Here is a 23,983-nt window from a genome sequence, read left to right on the forward strand (position 1 = left end):
CGTTTCCTACATTCTTTTCCATGTGTAAAATCTTGAAAAAGCCTGTCATCGGACTTGCATTGGATGAGATGAGTCAGATCAAAACAATGCCCACCCATCTTCCTCCTGTGAGCCTAAGTGCAGCTATGCTAGCTCTGCACCGTGGCTAAGGATGACGTCTGTGTTCCTGTCCATCACTGATGCTGCTGGCTACTGCATGTGCCACACCTGTCTGTTCGCCATTCCTAACATTCTGTTTCATTCTTCCGCGGGAGATATTTCAAATATTTGGTCTTTTCTTTTAACACTGAGCTTAGGCCCTTAGGAAATTTATTTAGGAAAGTCTGAACACGTTATCACTTGGTTTTCTGGAAAGTAGCTTACCCTAGAAAACAGCTGCAAATGCCAGAAAGATGATCCCTAAAAATGTTGAGGGACTTCTGTTCATTTATCCCGAGAACATTGGCTTCCACATCACAGTATCTCCCCTTACATGGTTTAGGATTAAAGCCAGGCCATCTTTTCCTATGCATTAAGACTTCTGATTCAAAACTTATTAGAACAGTAGCTTCTGGCTGGAATTTGCAATCACTGAAGTAATAGAAAATAGGTAACTATCTAATTAGAGAAATAATTGTTGTATTTTAAGATCTGAGAGTGTATACAAGTTTTCATATACATGCCATGCCAGAAGATAGTGTATGCAAGAAGTCTTGGGACCAGAAAATGGCAATGATAGGAGACGGGCACAGAAGAAGAATGCTTCCATAGGAAAGAAGTCGCTGGCTTTGGTGCAAGAGGAAGAATAATGTTCCACTGAGAGCCTGAGCACGTAATCAGCTCTCAATGATTAACCCATTCTGTTGTTATGGGTGGTCTCTGTCACTTTGAATGCCAGGCTGGCTTCTCTGCACTGTCTAGCAGTATTCAGATACCCCTTCTGCTCAGCCTGCTTGGCGTTAAAATACAAATCATTGAACTGAGGGAAAAAATGTAACTAGGAAGAAAAACCTAATTTAAGAAATTACATAATGCTTTCCAAAGGCACCTACAACTTATTTTTAAATTACTTGCTACTGGGGATTACCCATGGATATCCTTAATAGGCAGGAAGTCTGGGAATTCTGGTGGCCTCTAGGGCAGTGTTCTCACAGCACCGTTCCAGCAGGGACCAGTGAAAGAAAAGAGACAAAGTTAGAATGTGCTGGGGAGCGGCCATTGCTAAGGCCAGTCTGATTTAAGTAGTCATTTCTGCTGAAAAAACATGATCTGGTGGAAGAAAAGGTTGAAGGCAGCTGCCCTTGGGAGGGCTGTGATGCTCAGCACATCCTGGCACACGTGTCTGCAGGCCACACCGTGCATGTTCCCGGACCTGCCGCCTGGCTTCTGGAGTGCTTCAAGCAGAGCGTGGTGGGCCATTGAGGAGACCCAGGAATCTCCTCTGAGACCCACTCTCTGCCAGAGAACCCCACAGTGACACATTTTCATCTTTCTGACCAGAGGCTGTTTTTTTTTTTTTTGAGACAGTCTCATTCTGTTGCCCAGGGTGGAGTGTAGTGGCTTGATCTCGGCTCACTGCAACCTCCGCCTCCCGGGTTCAAGCAGTTCTCTGCCTCAGCCTTCAGAGTAGCTGGGATTACAGGTGCCTGCCACCACACCCCACTAATTTTTGTATTTGTATTTTTAGTAGCGATGGGGTTTCACCATGTTGGTCAGGCTGGTCTTGGACTCCTGACCTCATGCTCCACCCGCCTCGGCCTCCCAAAGTGCTGGGATTACAGGTGTGAGCCACCATGCACGGCTGGCCTGGCCTTTGGAAAAGCCTTGTCACTTTGGACGTCTGCATCTTTGAAGAGGCGATGGGAGCATATCGTGACTGCCTGCCACCAATGCTTTTCAGACTACTGCAACTCAGTCATGCTGTCCAGGACCTCTAGCCCTGTGTTCACCACTGGGAAAACGTGCTTCAGACTGGATAGCCTAAAAAGGAGCAATGCCCTTGTAGGATGTGGAGAAGGGAAAATACAGACATTAACATTAAAAGACACCAGTGAAATTGTTAGGTCTCTAGGAAGTTGGAGCACAAGGCTTCACGTTTTGAGACCATCGGTGGTTTTCAGTGAACAAGCACAGCACCAGCAGCAAAAAACAACAACAAAAAACCTCGTTTTTACCTTGTCTTCTAGACATGAAAAGGCAGTTGCATTCCACTCTGCATTATGTCCTACATGTTGCTTTATCAGCATATGCTTAGCTGTAAGTGACAAGTGTTTTTTTCTGAACAGAAGTTTACTTAGAAATACCATGCACGTGGGGGTACCAATTAACTGCCTCAAAATTAGCATATTGATAGTTCTTGGAGAGACCAGATATAATCTAAGAATTTATATGAAAGATTTGTATCATTAGAGCCAGAAATAATTTTATATTAATATATAATAGAGATTAACATTATATATAATATGTACCTGTGTAACTTCTGACATGAGCCTGTAAACATATATTCATATACATACCTGCACATGTACCACGTGATGTGGGTCTTATTCCTTTAGTGTGGACTTAAAAGTACGTATTCATATAGCTTGTAACTAAAAATTAGAACAGCTCCCTAGAATTATGAACTTTTAAGAGTCTGACCAGAAATTTGCAACTTATAAAAAAGTTACTTTTAAAAATATAAATTAGGGCTAGGCACAGTGGCTCATGCCTATAATCTCAGCACTTTTGGGAGGCCAAGACAGGAGGATCACTTCAGGCCAGGAGTTCAAGACCAACCAACCTGGGTAACATGGCCAGACCCCATATATATATATATAAAAAACTTATAGAGTTTGTATCTTCCCCTAAAAGAGGCTGTGATACTTGCAGCAGCCTCAAATTGCTCTTAAGGGGTTTGGGTGTGCAGAAGCTTTCCTTTCCCTACCCAGTAACCATGTGACTACCTAACGTTTATTGATTTATTTTGTTTACTGTCTGTCTCCCCTGCCCCACTGCTAGAACAGAGGCTCCAAGAGAACAGGGACTTTATTATTCATTACTGCATCCCCAGTAATGAAGGTACTTAGAAAATCATTATTGAATGAATGAAATCTAAACTGTGAACCTGAGGGTGTTTGTGGCAGTGTTTGTTTTACTGAATTGTAGAAGGACATAACCTTTTTTTCAGTGTTCCTATGGAACAAACTTGTACATTTTATTTAACTTGTGTTTTGTCTTAAACCCAACTGCTGGAAACAATTTTATATAATAAGCAATGGGCCCAAATGTCTAGGGGTTCTTTTGTACTTAGTGAATTTGTATGCAACAGAGATGCTGCAGCTGATGCCTTTAAAAGGTATTGATCATGGAAGGTCTGAGGCCTCTGCTTGGTGTTGCAGAGCCCAGGGTTGAGCATCCTGAAGGAGCCACTGCAGCCGTCACTGTCCCCAGAGCCTGTGGAGATAGAGCCCGTTTGCTGCTTTTTCTTCCCGCTTTTTTTTTTTTTTTTTTTTGAGATGGAGTCTCGCTCTGTTGCCTAGGCTGAAGTGCAGTGGTGCCATCTCGGCTCACTGCAAGCTCCATCTCCCGGGTTCACGCCATTCTCCTGCCTCAGCCTCCCGAGTAGCTGGGACTACAGGTGCCCGCCACTGCGCCCGGCTAATTTTTTGCATTTTTAGTAGAGACGGGGTTTCACCGTGTTAGCCGGGATGGTCTCGATCTCCTGACCTCGTGATCCGCCCGCCTCGGCCTCCCAAAGTGCTGGGATTACAGGCGTGAGCCACCACGCCTGGCCCTTCCCGCTCTTAAGACGTGGCTGGAGCACAGTCTTCATTGAATGAAAGTTTGCTGTGGTATTGCATAGCCTTGCTTTCTTGAACTAAACTGTTTGCCCTTCACAAGTATTTCTTCTTTCAGGATTAGTTCGTTCCAAGGAGGCTCTTCAGTCTCACAGATAAGTAGATGTCTCCAGCTGTCTGGACACATTTCACTCGGAAATTGAATACAATTTGTATTCAGGCTGGGAACCTGAACACACACTTGTGTTTTTAAGCTTCCCTTTTTTACAGTGGACAAGGACACAAATAATAAGTAAATCATCCCTAATGCCCAAGAAATGCCCTATTACTTAGTAATGACAAAATACCAGTAACTTCCAGTTGTTTCTCACTATCTTTTTTCTTGAGTAGGATGATAATAGAATTACAACTCTTGAGGGCAACATAAATATAGGTGGATATTTGTGGTGTGATACTGATGGAAAAATAGCATTCTTTTTCTTTAGCTGAGGGGAACAAAGGCAAGAGGGGAATTCGATAGCGTCTCATAACAGAGGATTTCTGAGTTTTCCTCCCGTTTCTGTGATCTGTCTCCACTTGGAACTCATGTTCTAGCAAAGGACATTTTGTGGGTGAAGAAGTGATTAATGATGAGGATGAAGAAAATGTTGGCAGTTCCAACCTGGCCAACATGATGAAACCCCGTCTCTACTAAAAATACAAAAATTAGCCGGGCATGGTGGCATGTGCCTGTAATCCCAGCTACTGGGGAGGCTGAGGCAGGAGAATCGCTTGAACCCGGGAGGTGGAGGTTACAGTGAGCTAAGATCGCACCACTGCACTCCAGGCTGGGCGACAGAGCGAGACTCCATCTCAAAAGAAAAAAAAAAAATGTTGGCAGAGAAGATATTCTGTTGTTTTTTTTTTTTTTTTTTTTTAAGGTCTTGGGAAAAGGGAGGAAGTTGGAAAATTTTACCACTCAATAGCTGGATTAAATTAAACATTACTTCTCACAGTGACCCACCACCCTTGAGCCTCCCTCCCAGATTTTCTGGATACATCAAAGTTAAGAAGAAAAACCTATTTTCCTATCTTTCCAGTAAAAGGACCCTTTTTTCTAAACATAGTCCTTAAATATGTAATAGGCTTTTTGTGTACTTGACTCTGTTGTCTATTCCCAAATTTTATAATACTTTTAATATTATGGAATTGTACTTAGAGAAAGAGATGATTCTAAATGTTGTAGTATAAAAGTACATCATCCACTCTGAAATCTCCCTGAAAGACCTTCACTGCATACATGTGTAGAAGTCATCATGCCCCATCTGTGTCTGTACCTGCGGGTGTGTCTAGCGTGCTCCCTAGGGAAGGGATTTTATACCATTTGCTTATATTTATTTGGCAAGCTCCATGAAAACAAGGACTGTTTTTTAACTTTGTGGCTGACACTTGGTTACCTAAGTGTTTAACAGTGATTGAGCGGGGACGTTGACGGTGCAGACACTGATTGGATTTACCACTAGGGAGCAACAAGTCACCCTGTTCAGGCTGACAATCGGTTACTATTCAATAATTCGATTCCCAGAAGATACTCCAAGTATGTTTATACAGGTGGTTTCTTAAAGTTCTGTTTGTGATTATCTCGTCTTGAGCAAATGAGGAAAGGATGTGAAGGATCTGGTGTCCCCATGATCTCACCCAGAAATGGTTTGGTAGTTACAAAGCAAGATAGAGCAGTTGAGCAAATACTTAGCCCACCGCGTCCTCTACCACTACCACCTTCGCCTTTTAATGAGCAGGACTTTGTAATAAGCGAGTTGTTGAAAAGGAGCTCCACATCCCTAGTACCAGCCTTGGAGCGGATGGGAAGAAGTAGGCATTGCTGCAGAGCTGAGATGAACCTGCAAGGAGACAGCCTTGGCCCCTGGGAATGATCACTGCACTGCGCCCCCTACTGACCTGTCTGAGATGACTCTAGCTGTGATTCCCTCCTTAGTCTCACCTGTTGAAGATGGCGCAGAACAGAGCCATGATCAAAAAAAATAATTAATACTTTAGTGTCTCCTGCCATATCCGCCCCCAGGGAGAGGCCAGACCATTCAGGGTACCAGCTGGAGGTTATAACTAGGGTGGAGTGTGGAGACGGTGTTTTGTGTCACTACAATTTTTTTTTTTTTTTTTTTTTTTGAGACAGAGTTTTGCTCTTGTCACCCAGGCTGGAGTGCGGTGGGGCGATCTTGGCTCACCCCAACTTTTACCTCCCAGGTTCAAGCAATTCTCCTGCCTCAGCCTGCTGAATAGCTGGGATTACAGGCGCCTGCCACCACGTCCAACTAATTTTTCTATTTTTAGTAGAGAGCTTCCTGATAGCTAAACATGCAGAGGCTGCTGGGAAGGGTATAGAATCTCTGCAGTCCTTCTCACATACCTTATCCTATGCATCTCTTCATCTGTATCCTTTGTAATAGCCTTCATAATAAACCGGTAAACATAAGTTAGTGTTTCCTCTAGTTCTGTTAGGCAATCTAGCAAATCAGTTGAACACGAGGGGGCCATGGGGCCCTCAATTTATAGTCGTTCAGTCAGCACAGGTAAAACCTGGGGCTTGCAATGGGCATCGGAAATAAGGGGGCAGTCTTGTGGGAATGAGCTCTCAACCTGTGGGATTGAAGCAGCATGGTTTGTCTGGGGTAATACGTGAGGTTTGTTGCCCCATGCCAAGGAAATCGAGGATGGGGACACATAAGGAGTGGGTTTAAGAGCGGAAGTTTAGCAGGCAAAAGAAAGAAGAGACCTTCCCTGTGCAGAGGAAGGGGTCCCAAACAGGTTTCCGGGTTTACAGTGAGATGCGGTTGCTTTTATAGATGAGCTTGAGGAAGCGGTGTCTTATTTACGTAGGGCACAGAGGATTGGTTGGACCAGGTGTGCCGTTTACATAGCACAGGAAGAGGCTGACCATCCCACCCTCATCTGTTGTTATGCAAATGGAGCCTCTACCTAGCCCAGGCCATGTTGCCTGCTTTTTTACTGCACATGTGGCGGCAACAAAGAAAAGGGAAAAGGGAACTTCCATATTGAATATACCTGACTTCCAAGTATCCCTTTCCTATTGGCACAGCTGCTGGCATTTGCCTATGCAAGCTTCCAGTTTGCTTATCTGTGTTTGAAGCTTGATTTTTCAGGCCCTTTTTGTTAGAAAAGAAATGATTTGGGGCTTCTTTTTATTAAAAAAAAAAAAAAAAAAGTGCTCAGCCTTACTGAGGACTCTCTTATCCTCACTAACTGCCTAAATAAATTTTGTTTAGGTCTTGTATCAGGATCTGATGCAATCTCTTGGTAGACAGTGTCAGAATTAAATAGGAGGATACCCAAACAGTGTCTGCTGCAGAACTGATTGCCTTCTTGTTAATGGGGAGAAATCACTATACATTTGGTCACAGAAGTCTTCTGTGTTGATTGTTGTGGCATGAGAGCAGAGGAAAAACGGTTTGAGATTTTTCCCCTCAAAAAACATAGGGGAAATCTTCATGATTTTGGACTTGGCAGTGATTTATTGGCTGTGACACCAAAAGCACAGACAACAAAAACAAAACTAGACAAATGGGACTACATCAAACTTAAACACTTCTGCATGTAAAAGGAAATAATCAATGGAAAAGACAACCTTTGGAATTGGAAAAATTATTTGCAAAATATTTTCTTTGATAGATTAGCAGATAAAATGTGGTGTTCACATGCCACGGAATATTATTCAGCCTTTAAAAAGAAGGAAATTCTGAGGCCGGGCACAGTGGCTCATGCCTGTAATCCCAGCACTTTGGGAGGCCGAGGCGGGCTGATCACGAGGTCAAGAGATCGAGACCATCCTGGCTAACACAGTGAAACCCCGTCTCTACTAAAAATACAAAAAATTAGCCAGGCGTGGTGGTGGGTGCCTGTAGTCCCAGCTACTCGGGAGGCTGAGGCAGGAGAATGGTGTGAACCCGGGAGGTGGAGCTTGCAGTGAGCCGAGATCGCACCACTGCACTCCAGCCTGGGCGACAGAGGGAGACTCCATCTCAAAAAAAAAAAAAAAAAAAGGAAATTCTGTCATGTGCTACAACGTAGGTGAAGCTTGAGGACGTTATGTATGCTATGTGAAATAGGCCAGCAACAAAAATATAAATACCATGTGATTCTACTTTTATGAGGTTTCTAAAGCAATCTAATTTATAGAGACAGAAATTAGACCGGTGATTGCTGGCGGCTCAAGGAAGGGGAAAATGGAGAGTTGTTTAGTGGCTATAAAGTTTCAGTTTTGCAAGATGAAAAAGTTCTGAAAATAGGTAACACTACTGAATTGTACATGTAAAATGGTTAAGATAGTAATTTTTTTTTTTTTTTTTTAAGAGACAGGGTTTCACTCTGTTGTCCACACTGGCCTCAATCTTCTAGCTCAAGCGATCCTTCCGCCTCAGCATCTGGAGTAGCTGGGACTATAGGTGTGCACCACCACACCCAGCTTTAAAAAGGTCACTATTTTATTTATTTATTTTTAATTAGGGCAGACTTAACAGTAAGTGATTCATCCTTGGTTTCTGATACATTATTTCCTCCTTTCTCTAAAGGAAGTCTGCTCTCTGCCATTATTTTATCTGCCCAGAATACAAGTATAGTAACGTCTTATTACAAGCTATACAAATCCTTTTTCAAAGTGAGTGTGCAGACTGGGCGTGGCGGCTCACGCTTGTAATCCCAGCAATTTGGGAGGCTGAGGTGGGTGAATCACTTGAGGCCAGGAGTTCGAGATCAGCCTGGCCAACATGATGAAACCCCATCTCTACTAAAAATGCAAAAATTAGCGGGGCATGGTGACACACACCTATAATCCCAGGTACTAGGGAGGCTGAGGCAGGAGAATCTCTTGAACCCGGGAGGCAGAGGTTGCAGTGAGCTGGGAGTGCACCACTGTACTCCAGCCTGGGCAACAGAGTGAGACTCTGTCGTGAGTGTGCAGCTAATCACGTAGGCTTGTGTTGATGTCAACGTAAGGCAAGTACTTCCTCATTGCTCTACATGAGTGAAGAAATGTGAACGCCAAGGTTTAGACTGAGAAGTAGGGCAGGGAGATTGGATGGAGGTAAACTTTAAACATTTCATGTCTTAATTTCTGCTTGTTTACCCCCAAGAGAATTTTATAAATCAATTTACTTCTTCATGTTTTAATTAACATCTAAAATATTTCCTGACACGTTTAAATAGTTGCAAAAGGAATACTTTACAGTAGGTTGTAAATATTCACATTTTAAAATAAACTTGCTTTATCGCTCTTATAAATGCATTCAATGGAATCTCGTATCAAAGCAATTTGATACCCATCATTGTCTACTTTGAAATTAAAGCAACTCGGCCGGACATGGTGGCTCACTCCTATAATCCCAGCACTTTGGCAGGCCAAGGCGAGAGGATTGCTTGAGTCCAAGAGTTCAAAACCATCCCGGGCAACATAGTGAGACGACCTTGTCTCTACAAGAAAATGAACAGAATTAGCCAGGTGTGCTGGTGTGTGCCTGCAATTCTAGCTACTTGGGAAGCTGAGGTAGGAGCATCTCTTGAGCCCTGGAGGTGAAGGTATAGTGAGCCAAGATTGTGCCACTGCACTCCAGCCTGGGCAACAGAGCAAGACCCTGTCTCAGAAAAATTTTTAAAAAATTTTTTTTAAAAAGAAACTCCAGAAACTCTTCTTTATAGGTTCTGAAACTTTACATCATTTCCTTTCCTCCTTGAATTCATATTCTTATTCCCACAAAAGTTTATCTTCATGCAGTAGATTTATTGATCATCTATCATGTATCTTTGCAACAAAAAATTATATAAATTGATATATTTCTTTTTATATGATCATAGTCTCTGAATGTTAAAAAGAAAAAAATCTGGTCAGGTACGGTGGCTCATGCCTGTAATCCCAGCACTTTGGGAGGCCGAGGCGGGTGGATCACGAGGTCAGTAGTTCAAGACCAGCCTGGCCAAATGGTGAAACCCTGTCTCTACTAAAAATACAAAAATTAGCTGGGCACAGTGGCAGGAGCCTGTAATCCCAGCTACTCGGGAGGCTGAGGCAGAAGAATCACTTGAACCCTGGCGACAGAGGTTGCAGTGAGCCAAGATCAAGCCACTGCACTCTAGCCTCGGGGACAGAGTGAGACTCCATCTCAAAAAAAAAAAAAGAAAGAAAAATAGCTTTTCTGGATTATTATTGCAATTATTAGTATACAATTGATCAAAACAAATATTTCATAACCTTTGATAAATAATTTTTCAGCATAAAAAGTCCGATTTCACTGGAAATGCATCTCTTTTATTTATTTATTTATTTACTTATTTATTTATTTTGAGACAGAGTCTCGCTCTGTCACCCAGGGCTGGAGTACAGTGGTGCTATCTCAGCTTGCTGCAACCTCTGCCTCCTGGGTTCGTGCGATTCTTCTGCCTCAGCCTCTCGAGCAAGTGGGATTACAGGTGCATGCCACCATGCCCAGCTAATTTTTTGGATTTTTAGTAGAGACAGGGTTTCACCATATTAGCCAGGCTGGTCTCGAACTCCTGGCCTTAAGTGATCTGCCTGCCTCAGCCTCCCAAAGTGCTGGGATTACAGGCATGAGCCACCACGCCCCGCCTGGAGATACATCTCTTAATGAACTAGATGGAGCTTCTTCCCTCTTCCTTCAATGCCTGCAGGTGTCACAGATTGAAACATGCATTCTTGCCACATGGAGACAGGACCTAGTGCCTCTGCTGCTCCTGTTTTCCATGTTTTGGGGTGAGGCTTTGTGATGGGCTTGGAAGGAATCCCAAAATGTCACCTCCACTCGAGTCTTTGGATTCTTTCTGATTTATAGGTCAAAAGCTATTTAGTGAACGTTTATCAAAAATTATCTCTATCTAGTTGCTGAGCATGATATGAAAGGAAAATAAAAACTTGGGACTCCCAATTCACTCTGCCAAAAGAAAAAAATTAAGCTGAAATCTGAGTCGTACAAGAAGCTGCCTTTCCTTCTGTTCCTAAGCAGAGAGCTACAGGTAAGGTAAGTATCTTGGGGGGATATTTAGCCTACTCTGTGTTCACCTTATCTTCTGTAAAGTGCCGATTTTCTGAACATCCAAGGAATACATAATTGAAATTGACTATTCCCCTACCTGCTCCTTTTCTCTTGAAACCTGTGGATTCAATAATGTGACCATACCCTCCTTCTTTCCACACCAGCCTGTTTTTTCCCTTATATTGAAGCCCTCAAAATCATCTTTGGAGAAAGGCACAGACCTGTCTCCTGGGCATTGCCCTTAACCTTGGCAAAGTAAACTTCTCAGTTGAGACCTGTCTCAGATACTTTTCAGTTTGACTGGGTGTGGTGGCTCACTCCTGTAATCTCAACACTTTGGGAGGCCAAGGCAGGTGGATCGTTTGAGCCCAGGAGTTTGAGACCAGACTGGGCAACATGGTAAAAACCGTCTCTACAAAAAAATACAAAAAAGTAGCTGGGCATGGTGGTGCACACCTGAGTCCCAGCTGCTCAGGAGGCTGAGGTGGGAGAATCACTTGAGCCCAGGAGGTGCAGGTTGCAATGAGCCACGATCAAGCAACTGCATTCCAGCCTGAGTGACAGATTGAGACCCTGTCTCAAAAAAAAAAAAGAAAAAGAAAAGAAAAAACCCAGCAGCTAACATTATAAAAACAGAAACTGCCAAATATTATACATCTTGTGATGGACAGATCAGGAGTAGTCTTGAGAAAACCCATTGTTAGGAATGATAAATTCCTCTTCAAAGGGTTTAATTGTGTAAAGTTCTTGCTCTTTGTTCAGAAGCCCAACCTCCTTGTACTCTCTCATTTCTAGCCTGCAAACAACTCTCCCGCTCTGGTTGTGCCCTGACATGCCCAGACATGTTCAGACATGCCTTGTACTCTTAACAGACAAATACTCCTACCCCATCCTTCTCTTAACTGCACGTTTACCATATTTAGAGAAAGTTTAAGTCTTATCCAATTGGGTTAGTTTAGATTGTGCGATCCAACTCCAACCAATGGGGAAAGGACACAGGAACAGAAGCTGCATGCAGGGTAAAAACCCTTCTCTCCTTTGTTCGGTGTGCTCTTGCAAGCAGATGGACACAGGCAGCACCCTTCTGCAGAAGTAAATGAGGCCTTGCTGAGAAATTTTCTGTCTAAGTGCTGGTTTTTCTTTGCAGCACTGAGCACTTGTTTCTAACACCATCCTGACCTGGCCTTAGATCGAATTGCCAACTTATAGAAAATACAGGGGACAAAGAAACAGGTTACGTGATACTGTACAGATGCAAATTCCAGACTATGAGCAAGTCTCTATGACAAAAGGGCCGGTTTCATTAGCGAATCAATTGCAAGGAAAAAGAGGGAGAGCTTATCTCTTTTCTTTTCCTTTCTTTTTTCTTTTCTTTTCTCTTCTTTTCTTTTTTGAGACAGAGTTTCACTCTGTTGCCCAGGCTGGAGTGCAGTGGCACAATCTCAGCTCACTGAAATCTCTGCCTCCCGGGTTCAAGCGATTCTCCTGCCTCAGCCTCCCAAGTAGCTGGGATTACAGGCACCCGCCACCATGCCCAGCTAATTTTTGTATTTTAGTAGAGACAGGGTTTCACCATGTTGGCCAGCTGGTCTTGAACTCCTGACCTCAGGTGATTCTCCCACTTCAGCCTCCCAAAGCGTTTGGATTACAGGCATGAGCCACCACACCCAGCCAAGTTTATCTGTTTTCAGTTGTGTGTGTGTATGTGTGTGTGTGCACATGAGAGAGAAAGAGAGAGGAAGTTACATTTATGAGACTGATAGTGGCAAGAGGCAGGCAAATGCCTAGGTGGATAACAGTGGGTCCCTGGTGAAACCCCACTGCCAAGCCAAAAACAGTTTAAAGCCTGAAAGTCAAGCTACAGGTCAAATCCACGGACTGGATTGAGAACCTGTCTTCCCATTTGGTGCACTTTCCTCTGATTGATCCCCACCCTTCACCTGTTTTATATATACCTCCTAATTGGTTCTCTACGCTGTCATGCCCACCTTTGAGTGGTGTCTTTGCTTTAGCCTTTTTTGCATACTCACAAACCAATCAGCATGCACTCCCCTATTCTGAGCCCATAAAGACCCCAAACTCAGCCACACTGGAGAGAGAAACCACCTGACTGTGGGAGTGAGGCACCACCCCCACGTCCACTCTCCGCTGAGAGCTGTTCTGCTCAACAAAATTCTCTGCCCATCCTCGCCCTTCGAATTGTCAGCGTACCCTCATTCTTCTCATTCTTCTCATTGTCAGCGTACCCTCATTCTTCTCATTGTCAGCGTATCCTCATTCTCATTGTCAGCATACCCTCATTGTTCTCATTGTCAGCGTACCCTCATTCTTCTCATTCTTCTCATTCTTCTCATTGTCAGCGTACCCTCATTCTTCTCATTCTTCTCATTCCTCTCATTGTCAGCGTACCCTCATTCTTCTCATTCTTCTCATTGTCAGCGTACCCTCATTCTTCTCATTGTCAGCGTACCCTCATTCTTCTCATTCTTCTCATTGTCAGCGTACCCTCATTCTTCTCATTGTCAGCATACCCTCATTCTTCTCATTGTCAGCATACCCTCATTCCTCTCATTGTCAGCGTACCCTCATTCTTCTCATTCTTCTCATTGTCAGCGTACCCTCATTCTTCTCATTGTCAGCGTACCCTCATTCTTCTCATTCTTCTCATTGTCAGCGTACCCTCATTCTTCTCATTCTTCTCATTGTCAGCATACCCTCATTCTTCTCATTCTTCTCATTCTTCTCATTCTTCTCATTGTCAGCGTACCCTCATTCTTCTCATTCTTCTCATTGTCAGCGTACCCTCATTCTTCTCATTCTTCTCATTGTCAGCATACCCTCATTCTTCTCATTCTTCTCATTGTCAGCGTACCCTCATTCTTCTCATTGTCAGCGTACCCTCATTCTTCTCATTGTCAGCGTACCCTCATTCTTCTCATTGTCAGCGTACCCTCATTCTTCTCATTGTCAGCGTACCCTCATTCTTCTCATTCTTCTCATTGTCAGCGTACCCTCATTCTTCTCATTCTTCTCATTCTTCTCATTCTTCTCATTCTTCTCATTGTCAGCGTACCCTCATTCTTCTCATTGTCAGCGTACCCTCATTCTTCTCATTCTTCTCATTGTCAGCATACCCTCATTCTTCTCATTCTTCTCATTGTCAGCGTACCCTCATTCTTCTCATTGTCAGCATACCCTCATTCTTCTCATTCTTCTCATTGTCAGCGTACCCTCATTCTTCTCGTTGTCAGCGTACCCTCATTCTTCTCATTGTCAGCGTACCCTCATTCTTCTCATTGTCAGCATACCCTCATTCTTCTCATTGTCAGCGTACCCTCATTCTTCTCATTGTCAGCATACCCTCATTCTTCTCATTCTTCTCATTCTTCTCATTCTTCTCATTGTCAGCGTACCCTCATTCTTCTCATTCTTCTCATTGTCAGCGTATCCTCATTCTTCTCATTGTCAGCGTACCCTCATTCTTCTCATTGTCAGCGTACCCTCATTCTTCTCATTCTTCTCATTCTTCTCATTCTTCTCATTGTCAGCGTACCCTCATTCTTCTCATTCTTCTCATTGTCAGCGTACCCTCATTCTTCTCATTGTCAGCATACCCTCATTCTTCTCATTGTCAGCGTATCCTCATTCTTCTCATTGTCAGCGTACCCTCATTCTTCTCATTGTCAGCGTATCCTCATTCTTCTCATTGTCAGCGTACCCTCATTCTTCTCATTGTCAGCGTACCCTCATTCTTCTCATTCTTCTCATTGTCAGCGTACCCTCATTCTTCTCATTGTCAGCATACCCTCATTCTTCTCATTGTCAGCGTATCCTCATTCTTCTCATTGTCAGCGTACCCTCATTCTTCTCATTGTCAGCATACCCTCATTCTTCTCATTATCAGCATACCCTCATTCTTCTCATTGTCAGCGTACCCTCATTCTTCTCGTTCTTCTTGGACAAGAGCTTGGGAACTGGGTACAAGCCATAATGCAGGTGGGGCTGAGTGGTCAGGATATCTCCAGCAGCAGGCCTGGGGCTGAGCAAAGCCCAGGCAAGGTTGGGGGTGGGGGTGTGGGTCCCCAGCCATGGAGGTCCCTGCTTGGCAAAGTGGTAGAGAAAAATCCTGTGTCAAGACAATTAAAACTTTTAACACCAACAATTTTTTTTTTTTTTTTGATACAGAGTCTTGCTCTGTTGCCCAGGCTGGAGTGCAATGGTGCAATTTCAGCTCACTGCAAACTTCACCTCCCAGGCTCAGGAGATTCTCCTGCCTCAGCCTCCAGGGTAGCTGGGACTACAGGTGCACACCACCACACCTGTCTAATTTTGTATTTTTAATAGAGACAGGGTTTTGTCATGTTGGCCAGGCTGGTCTTGAACTCCTGACCTCAGGTGATCCACCTGCCTCAGCCTCCCAGAGTGCTGGGATTACAGGCATGAGCCACCACGCCCAGCTACATTTTTTTGTTTTCTTTTGTTACATAGATGAGGGCTTTCTATGTTGCCCAGGCTGGTCTCGAACACCTGACCTCATCTCATTATGTGATTATGTGCCAGCACAATAGGCCTGAGCCACTGCACCTCCCACAATTTTTATAATATGAATTACTAACTTATTTTGTGCCAGCTAATAATATTATGGTATCTTGTGCTTTAAATAAGATGCATCTGAAATGTTTATAGATGAAGTAACATAATATTTGAAATTTACTTCAAAGGAACACTGGAAGAAAGATACAGAAATGCAGGGCAGTGCAATGGCTGTAATGCACTGTGCACAAGGGAAGGCCTTATTCCCCCACCTGCTGAAGCATTGCCAAGAGACAGCCTGGCTCTGTCAGTATCTTCGAGAAGCACCTCACTGAGGAGTACCAGCCTGTGCTGAGCCCTTGTCTGTGACAGCCCACATCCAGTGTCTTCTCCATCAGGGCTTGCCCCACTGGGTCAGCTCCCAGGTCCATCCCCTAGAACTCACTCTTCCCAGCCCTGCTCCTTCTCTTCTTTGCACAGATTTGATCCTGGGAGCACTCCCTATTCAACTTCTGCAAGCTAACCTGGATCTCAGAGTCTGCTCCCAGAGAATTCATCCTGTACAAGTTGAAAAAAAACTGGCCATGAATGGATAATTCTTAAAGCTGAGTGTGATAGGTAGAATTCAGAGATGGTCCCCAAGGTCCCCACCTCTGATATAAACACCCTGTATCATCCCCAGTACTGTCTGGCAATAGATTTTACTCCTGTAACTAGGTTCTATGGCACAGTTGACCTCTAGCCGGGGAGAGTATTCTGGTGGGCCTGACCTAAATCACATGAGTCCTCCAAAAGCAGAGTTTCCTCTGGCTCCTCCCAGATGCAATTCAAAGCACAGGGATTCAACAGACCACTGATGGCTTTAGGATGGAGGGAGCCACAGCACATGGATGCGAGTGGCTAGTAGCAGCTGGGGCAGCCACTGTGGGCAGTCAGCATGGAAACAGGGTCCTAGGTCCTACAGCCACAAGGAATGGAAGTCTGCCAACAGGAGCAGACTTCAAGGAGAATTCTCCCGCCAGAGCCTTCAGATGAGAACACAGCCCAGCCAACACCTTGACTTCAACCTTACGATATGCTGAGCAGAAAGCCTAGCCATGCTGGACTTCCGACCACAGGGTGTGAGCTAATCCATGGATATTGTTCTAAGCTGCTAAGTTTGTAGGAATTTGTTGCACAGCAACAGAAACCTAATGTACTAGGTGACAGGCACAGGGAGGTTCATAACCCTAGTCTCTCTATTTTTGTACAAGTCTGAAATTTTCCATAGTGAAGAAAACCAAAATATTTCACCCCAAAATATATTTCCTTGACATAGTTCAAGATGGTGATTCAGAAGGGCTAGAAATACAAGAGTAACTAAAACGCTGTCTTTTGTCAGGGAGATTTGCATCTGTCGAGAAAATCTGCACTGATGCAACCAGGCTTCCTCTCAGGCCCTCCCTTGTCCTATCCAGGAAAGATTAACTGAGAGTCAGACATCTTTAAAAGTCTGAAAAGCATTCATCATCTATTCTCTCTGAGCACTGCTATCTGTAAAGTTTCTAACAAGACCACCTTTGCTAACCAGACCTCCTCTTCTCCCCCTCCCATACCTGTTTTGCCATGATTCAAGTCCCCATTCTGTCTGTCCACTCAGGAAGGCGTGGAAGCTACTGAGCCCCACTGGGGAGTTGGGGTCATCGCTCTGGGGTTCTCCTGTGTGCATGTTAATACATTTGAATGCCTTCTATCCTTCTAATCTGCCTTTTTTTTTTTTTTTTTTTTTTTTGAAATGGAGTCTCACTCTGTTGCCCAGGCTGGAGTGCAGTGGCATGATCTCGGCTCACTGCAGCCTCTGCTTCCCAGATTCAAGTGATTCTCATGCCTCAGCCTCCCAAATAGCTGGGATTATAGGCATGCCCCACCACACCTGGCCAATTTTTGTATTTTTAGTAGAGACAGGGTTTCGCCACGTTGGTCAGGCTGGTCTCAAACTCCTGGGCTTAAGCGATCCACCCACCTCAGCCTCCCAAAGTGCTGGGATTATAGGTGAGAGCCACCAGGCCCAGCCTTAATCAGCCTTTTGTCCATTGATTTTTCAGCAAAACCTCAGAGGGTGAAGAGGAAGTTTTCCCTTGGTCCCCATAACAGTCACCATAAATGTTTAAAATCCTGATTTTCATGTTGCTAATCGAAGCTGAGTGTTGGGAACTCAGCTGAGTGGCTCATTATACTTCTCTCTAATTTCAGGAACATATAAAATTTCCCATAATAAAACCTTCAAAAATTTGTATAATGATTGATTGGTCAGCAGGCAATTTGAGTAGTTCCTATTTACATTATTTTTGTAAGCAAATATTAATAAGTGCCAGCATTCTTAAAGGGCTTGTCACCCAGTCACTGAAATCATTCTGTTTCTCAACTGAGTTGTCTCTTAGCTTGTGCCCCAGAGATTTTCACACCCAGGTCATCCTAGTGAGAGTCCAAGGTGGGAGAGAGGAGCATGCTTTTCTTTATGAAGTGAAGGAAGGGTGATTGTGGAAGGGAAGGTGGAAACTAACCTCAAAACATGGGCCCTGAAGATGAATTGTAGGCAAAAGCACTTATGGAAGCTGAGAGATTGCAAATTAATTGCATTAAAGCAGTGGTGGAAGTTTTACCCCCAGAGGAATTTCGCATTGTCTGGAGACATTTTCGGTTGTCACAACTGGAGGGTGGGGGTAGGTGCTACTGGCATCTAGTGGGTACATGCACAGAACAGTCCCTTTTTCCCCACCCAAGTATCATCTGGCCCAAAACATCAACAGTGACCAGGTGGAGAGACTATGCCTTAAACACATCTGTGTCCACACTTCTGGAAAATCACCAGGAACCCCTAAAATTGTACATACTCTTTTTTTTTTTTTTTGAGATGGAGTCTCACTCTGTCGCCCAGGCTGGAGTGCAGTGGTGCAATATCGGCTCACTGCAAGCTCCTCTTCCTGGGTTCACGCCATTCTCCTGCGTCAGCCGCCCAAGTAGCTGGGACCACAGGCACTCGCCACCACGCCTAGCTAATTTTTTTTGTATTTTTTTAGTAGAGACAGGGTTTCACCATGTTAGCCAGGATGGTCTCGATCTCCTGACCTCGTGATCCACCCATCTCGGCCTCCCAAAGTGCTGGGATTACAGGCATGAGCCACTGCGCCTGGCCGAAGTGTGCATACTCTTGACTTTGTTACTTTGAGAGAGGTATTTCAATTTTTCTGCTACTAAAAGTGATTGCTTCTACTTGGGGAGGTATGAGTATGGGATGTAGCATTTGTCACTGTAGAGAGGCCAGCAGCCCCCAGGTCTGTAGCAAGACACTCATGCCCTCACTTAATGCTGAAGGAGACCATTGGACTGGCTCCAGAGGGCACCTCCCAGGTGCGTGGGTGCGGTAGGATTGTTTTTGGGGAATCCTGGGGCCAGGCCTCACCTTGTGGGTGGAGTAGAGAGGTTGCTCCTAAAAGAAATGAGAATGGGCCGGGTGCCATGGCTCACACCTGTAATCCCAGCACTTTGGGAGGCTGAGGCGGGCAGATCATGAGGTAAAGAGATCAAGACCATCCTGGCCAACATGGTGAAACCCCGTCTCTACTAAAAATACAAAAATTAGCTGGGTGCGGTGGTGCGCACCTGTAGTCCCAGCTACTCGGGAGCCTGAGGCAGAAGAATTGCTTGAATCCGGGAGGCGGAGGCTGCAGTGAGTGGAGATCGCACCACTGCACTCCAGCCTGCTAATAAAGTGAGACTCCGGGAAAAAAAAAAAAAGAATGAGAATGAGCCTCAGTCCTCCTGGGAAGCAAATGAACTTCAGGCCAGGACATGAAGGCTTGAAGGAATCCATAACCCCTGATTCAGGGAGGTGCCTCTCCCTCCCTCTGATCTCAAGATGCGTGGGCATCTACCAGGGTGAGAGATTTGCCTGAGGGCACTGGGATTCTGAAGAGGCTGGCCTGGCTCCTTAGCAGACAGGAGGCCCTTCAAGGCCCTGAGTTCATTCCTGTGGATTCCAAGCATGGCCCCAGCATAGCAGCGTTAACAAGTGACTGCCTGGGTAGGAATTCCCTTCCTTTACCCGTAAACCTTCAGGGAAGTCATATTAAAGCTGTAATCTTGTCACCACTATCTCTTTGGAAAATGAAGGGAGGGATTTATGCCCAGAGTTGGCTGAACCAGTAGAGAGAAAAGCAAAAGGCAGGAGGTGCCAGTGTGGTGAGCAGACCCCTCAGGGAATAGTAAGCAGGCTCTGCTATCAGGTGACCAGTTGCTTTGAAACTGGGAGAATTCATCTGAAATGATTATTTATGAAGTTCAAGTATATATTCACCCTGAGCAAGAAGAGTTTATTTGACTTCATTAAAAGCATAACTGCATGGAAAACAGTACGTGATTTGTTTTTCTTTTTAAACAGATAAGTTGGTAAAATAAAGCATTTGTGTTGCACGTGTTTTCCTCTAAAATTAAACGGGATTGTACCCAAAAGCTTCCTTCTGTAACCAGCTCTGTACCAGTTTGGCTGGTATCTACTTTCTGAAACTCACATCTTTATGACAATAATCATCAAGAATAAATACATGAAGCAAAGCTGGGTCTTCCTAGTTCTGTTGCTGCTTGTCACTTCAGGGAAAGGAAGTTGAAAGAAAGAAGACCGAGTGTGTTTGTTCATCCTACAAACTGTGCGCATGTATTGTATGCCCTATAAGGTGCACATCTACCCATTGCCAGGTTCAAGGATCTTTGACTTGGACAAAGTAGAAATTTGGGATGTATACTGCTTTTGGGACTTTCCTTCAATTGTAAACAATTATTATGGAGAAGCATACATTTCTCTGATTCTTTGCTGGCCTTTCGGCCTCTTGACCCACTTCCTCAAATGTATAGTGGTTTTTATATTAAATTTTCCCCTTGACTAAGCAAAGCATGTAGTGTCCAGTTAACACTTCCTCTTCAATAGGGAAATGCTTATTTTTTCTATTTGTAGAACTTAAAAGCAAACAGTTGCAATATGAAAAAATTATTTAGTTCACCGTCCTAGAGTGTGGAAATGGATGATTCAGAATTATTATCACGTATTTCTTTTGGAGGTTGTACAAAGTTCAGATTCGCAATTAGGCACAAAACAATGTCTTGAAGGGATAGGGACTCCAGGGTACAGTAACCCAATTTGAGTCCCAGCCCTGCCACCTACTGGCCATGTGACTTTGGGCAAATAACTTTATGTCTCTGTACCTAAAACCCCAAGCAGTGCTTGGTAAGTATTATATCATAATTATAGTAATAAACATAAAATCGACATGCTCATGCTCACATCGGCGTCACAGGGACATTGTAAAGAGAAATGATGATGAGCATGCAGCTTCTAGCGCAGTTCATAGTATTATCTAGCTGATTCTAGGGTCATGTGCTTCAGTCACTTTTTTTTTTTTTTTTCAATAGAGGCAAGTTCTTGCTATGTTGCCCAGATTGGTCTTGAACTCCTGGGCTCAAGTGATCCTCCTGTCTCAGCTTCCCAAAGTGCTGGGATTACAGGCATGAGCCACTGCACTCAACCAAGACACATTTTCTTTCACATACACACAAAAGTCTTCCGTTATAAAATGGGAGGTACTGATGCTGATTTGAAACCAAATCAAACACTCTTCAGTCTTTTCCCATCAACATAAGTAGCCGCTCCTTCCTTCCAGTCGCTAAGGTCAAAAACCCTATGCCACCCCTGACTCCTGCCTTTCTCATGCCCCGCATTCTGTCAGGAAATCGCACCCATGCTACCAAAATACCTCCACTCTGACCACTTTTACCACCTCCACTACTGCTACCCTGGTCCAAGCCACCATTCACAAAATTAGGACACATCTAAAAAACACCTTCACAGAAACATCTAGAATAATGTGTGACCGAATGCCTGGGTATTGTAACCTAGTGAAATTGACACATAACATTAACTATCACATGATGTTCAATAAATGATCAAATAGTTGATCCATTAAAATAAGAGTTCAAATGGCTTAGTTTAAGCTAGCGTCATTGAAAGAAAAAAACACACCATTTAAAAAATATGTTCAGGCTGGGCGTGGTGGCTCACGCCTGTAATCCCAACACTTTAGGAGGCTGAGGTGGGTGGATCACCTGAGATCAGGAGTTTGAAACCAGCCTGGCCAACATGGCGAAACCCCATCTCTACTAAAAATACAAAAATTAGGGGGGGTGAGGCAGGAGAATCGCTTAAACCCAGGAGGCAGAGGTTGCGGTGAGCTGAGATCGTGCCACTGCACTCCAGTCTGGGAAACACAGCAAGACTCCATCTCAAAAAAAAAAAAAAAAAAGTTCAAATTTCAGAGTTTTTAAAATAGACATTTTTTTCTCTAATGCTAATTGTATTTAAGGTGTTTTCAAAAAGTTAAACAAAAATTTTTCTAAAACTAGATTGTGGTAGTATTTATATAACTCTGTGAAGTTAATAAGAATTATTGATGTATACATTTAAGATGGATGAGTTTGTGGCATGTAAATTATACCTAGATAAGGCTGTTTTTTTAATTGGGCAATAAATGAGCTGTTGATTATGTAAAAACATTCTATTTCAGGAAGAATATTTAAACAGAAAATTCCGGGGCTGAGACAAAACTGCACTTGATAGTATGCAATTATAAGTAGGATAAAATCAGGAGACACTTGAAAATTAGTATTACAGACAAAATCCTGAGTAGACACAAGAAAATAATCTTTTAAAAATAATCTTTGGCCGAGTGCGGTGGCTCACACCTGTAATCCCAGCTCTTTGGGAGGCCGAGGCAGTCAGGAATTCAAGACCAGCCTGTCCAACATGGTGAAATACCAGCTCTCCTAAAATTACAAAAATTATCCAGGCATGGTGGCAGGCACCTGTAATCCCAGCTACTTGGGAGGCTGAGGCAGGAGAATGGCTTGAACCTAGAAGGCAGAGGATGCAGTGAACCGAGATTGCGCCACTGCACTCCAGCCTGGGTGACAGAGCGAGACCCTGTCTCAAATAATAATAATAATAATAATAATAATAATAATAATAATAATAATAGATCTTTTTAAAAGGTAATAAATTTTTTTCTTATAAATTTGAATGACATTGAAAATATCAACTGCTTTTGGAAGGAAAGCACTAAAATGCACCCTTTGGATTTAGCCACAAAGAAGCCACTGGTGCCGTGACAGTGACACTCTCCCTTCGTGTTCAGCAGCATCAGCACTGGGCTTCTGAAGGCACCTGGAGGAGGGAGCTTCCTTCCTGCCTTGTCTTCCTCCAGCGCCACTCATCCCATGTAGGGGACAAACAAAACTTTCCAGAGGTGGGCACTGCTCACCTTTCGGTCCCTCATTTTCTCCCAGCAATCACACTGTGCTCAACCTGCCCTTTTCCTTATTTACTCTCCTTCTTTCTATCTAGCACAGCCACCTTCTCTACTTTCTCCAATTTGCCAGTTTTTCTGGGATTTTTTTTTCCATGCTCTTAAAAATGTCCCATCCTCATGGCAGCGACCACAGTCACTGCAGCATTTTGACAGGTATGAAATGAGACTCATAGTTAGCCACTGTGTGCTCACCTGCTCTGAATGTGGTGCCCTGAAAGTCCCTGGACTGTGTGAGTTCACAGACACAGATGACCAGTCACCTCGTGACTCACATGAGGTCCAGAAACCCATCTGTAGAGCTCCCTTCTTGCAAGGGAGCTTAACTGGAGGAAGAGAAAACTCAGCCCCTTTTGATAAATGTCTCATGAATGCAGAGGCTGGCTGGCGATAGAAAGGGTGGCAGAATTTGGAGACTGTAAGAACATACCCCACCTAATTACCCCTTGGCCCAACCTCTATCATTCACTTGCTTCTCCAGTGCCCAGGAGCGATGGGACTAACCAGGCAGTGCTGAAAGAACTGTGGGGACTCTGTCTGAAAGACCTGGCCAGAGAGCCGGAGCAGTCAGCAGCAGTGTCAGCAGCACAGAAAAGGCATAGCCAACAGCAACACAGCAGAGAAGGCATGGCACAGCCAACAGTAGGGCTGCTTGCTGCAGGTGCATCTCTGAGGATATGTGTGAGCCCTCCTTCTCTGCCTAGGCTTCCCATCTGCTCTTCTCTCCCTACCCAGGAGCCCTTTGAAGAAATGGCTGAAGAGAAGGAGCCCTTCAAAAACCTGGATTCCCAGCAACATAGCTAAGGGACATCTGGATTGTTGAGATTTGAGATTCTCTATAAAGGCGATACAGTATACACACACACTGAGTGGAGCCTGGGACATTCCAGAGATGTTGGTATATGGTAAAGCAATTTATTTGCATACATTTGACATGTATCCAGTCACTTTCCCAAGCTCAGGGATACTGGCAAAGCTGTCTTGTTTATTTGTTTGTTTTGAGACAAAGTCTTGCTCTGTTGCCCAGGCTGGAGTGCAGTAGCACCATCCTGGCTCACTGCAACCTGTGCCTCCCAGATTCAAGCGATTTAGAACCTCAGCCTCCTGAGTAGCTGTATTTACAGGTGCGCCACCACACCCGGCTGGTTTTTCTACTTTTAGTAAAGACGGGGTTCTGCCATGTTGGCCAGGCTGGTCTTGAACTCCTGGCCTCAGGTGACCCTCCCACCTCGGCCTCCCAAAG

The 23,983-nt window shown here is 44.2% G+C and overlaps 1 long non-coding RNA gene across 1 annotated transcript; it reads left to right on the forward strand.

Moving 5' to 3' along the window:
- Nucleotides 1–10,567: 10,567 nt before the first annotated feature.
- On the forward strand, nucleotides 10,568–17,090 carry LOC134738973 (uncharacterized). The gene is made up of 2 exons (XR_010125279.1): nucleotides 10,568–10,801; nucleotides 15,538–17,090. It is a non-coding gene; the product is annotated as an uncharacterized LOC134738973 (long non-coding RNA).
- Nucleotides 17,091–23,983: the final 6,893 nt, after the last annotated feature.

This window comes from Pongo pygmaeus, chromosome 22 (assembly GCF_028885625.2).
Source record: "Pongo pygmaeus isolate AG05252 chromosome 22, NHGRI_mPonPyg2-v2.0_pri, whole genome shotgun sequence".
Classification (NCBI taxonomy): Eukaryota; Metazoa; Chordata; class Mammalia; order Primates; family Hominidae; genus Pongo; species Pongo pygmaeus.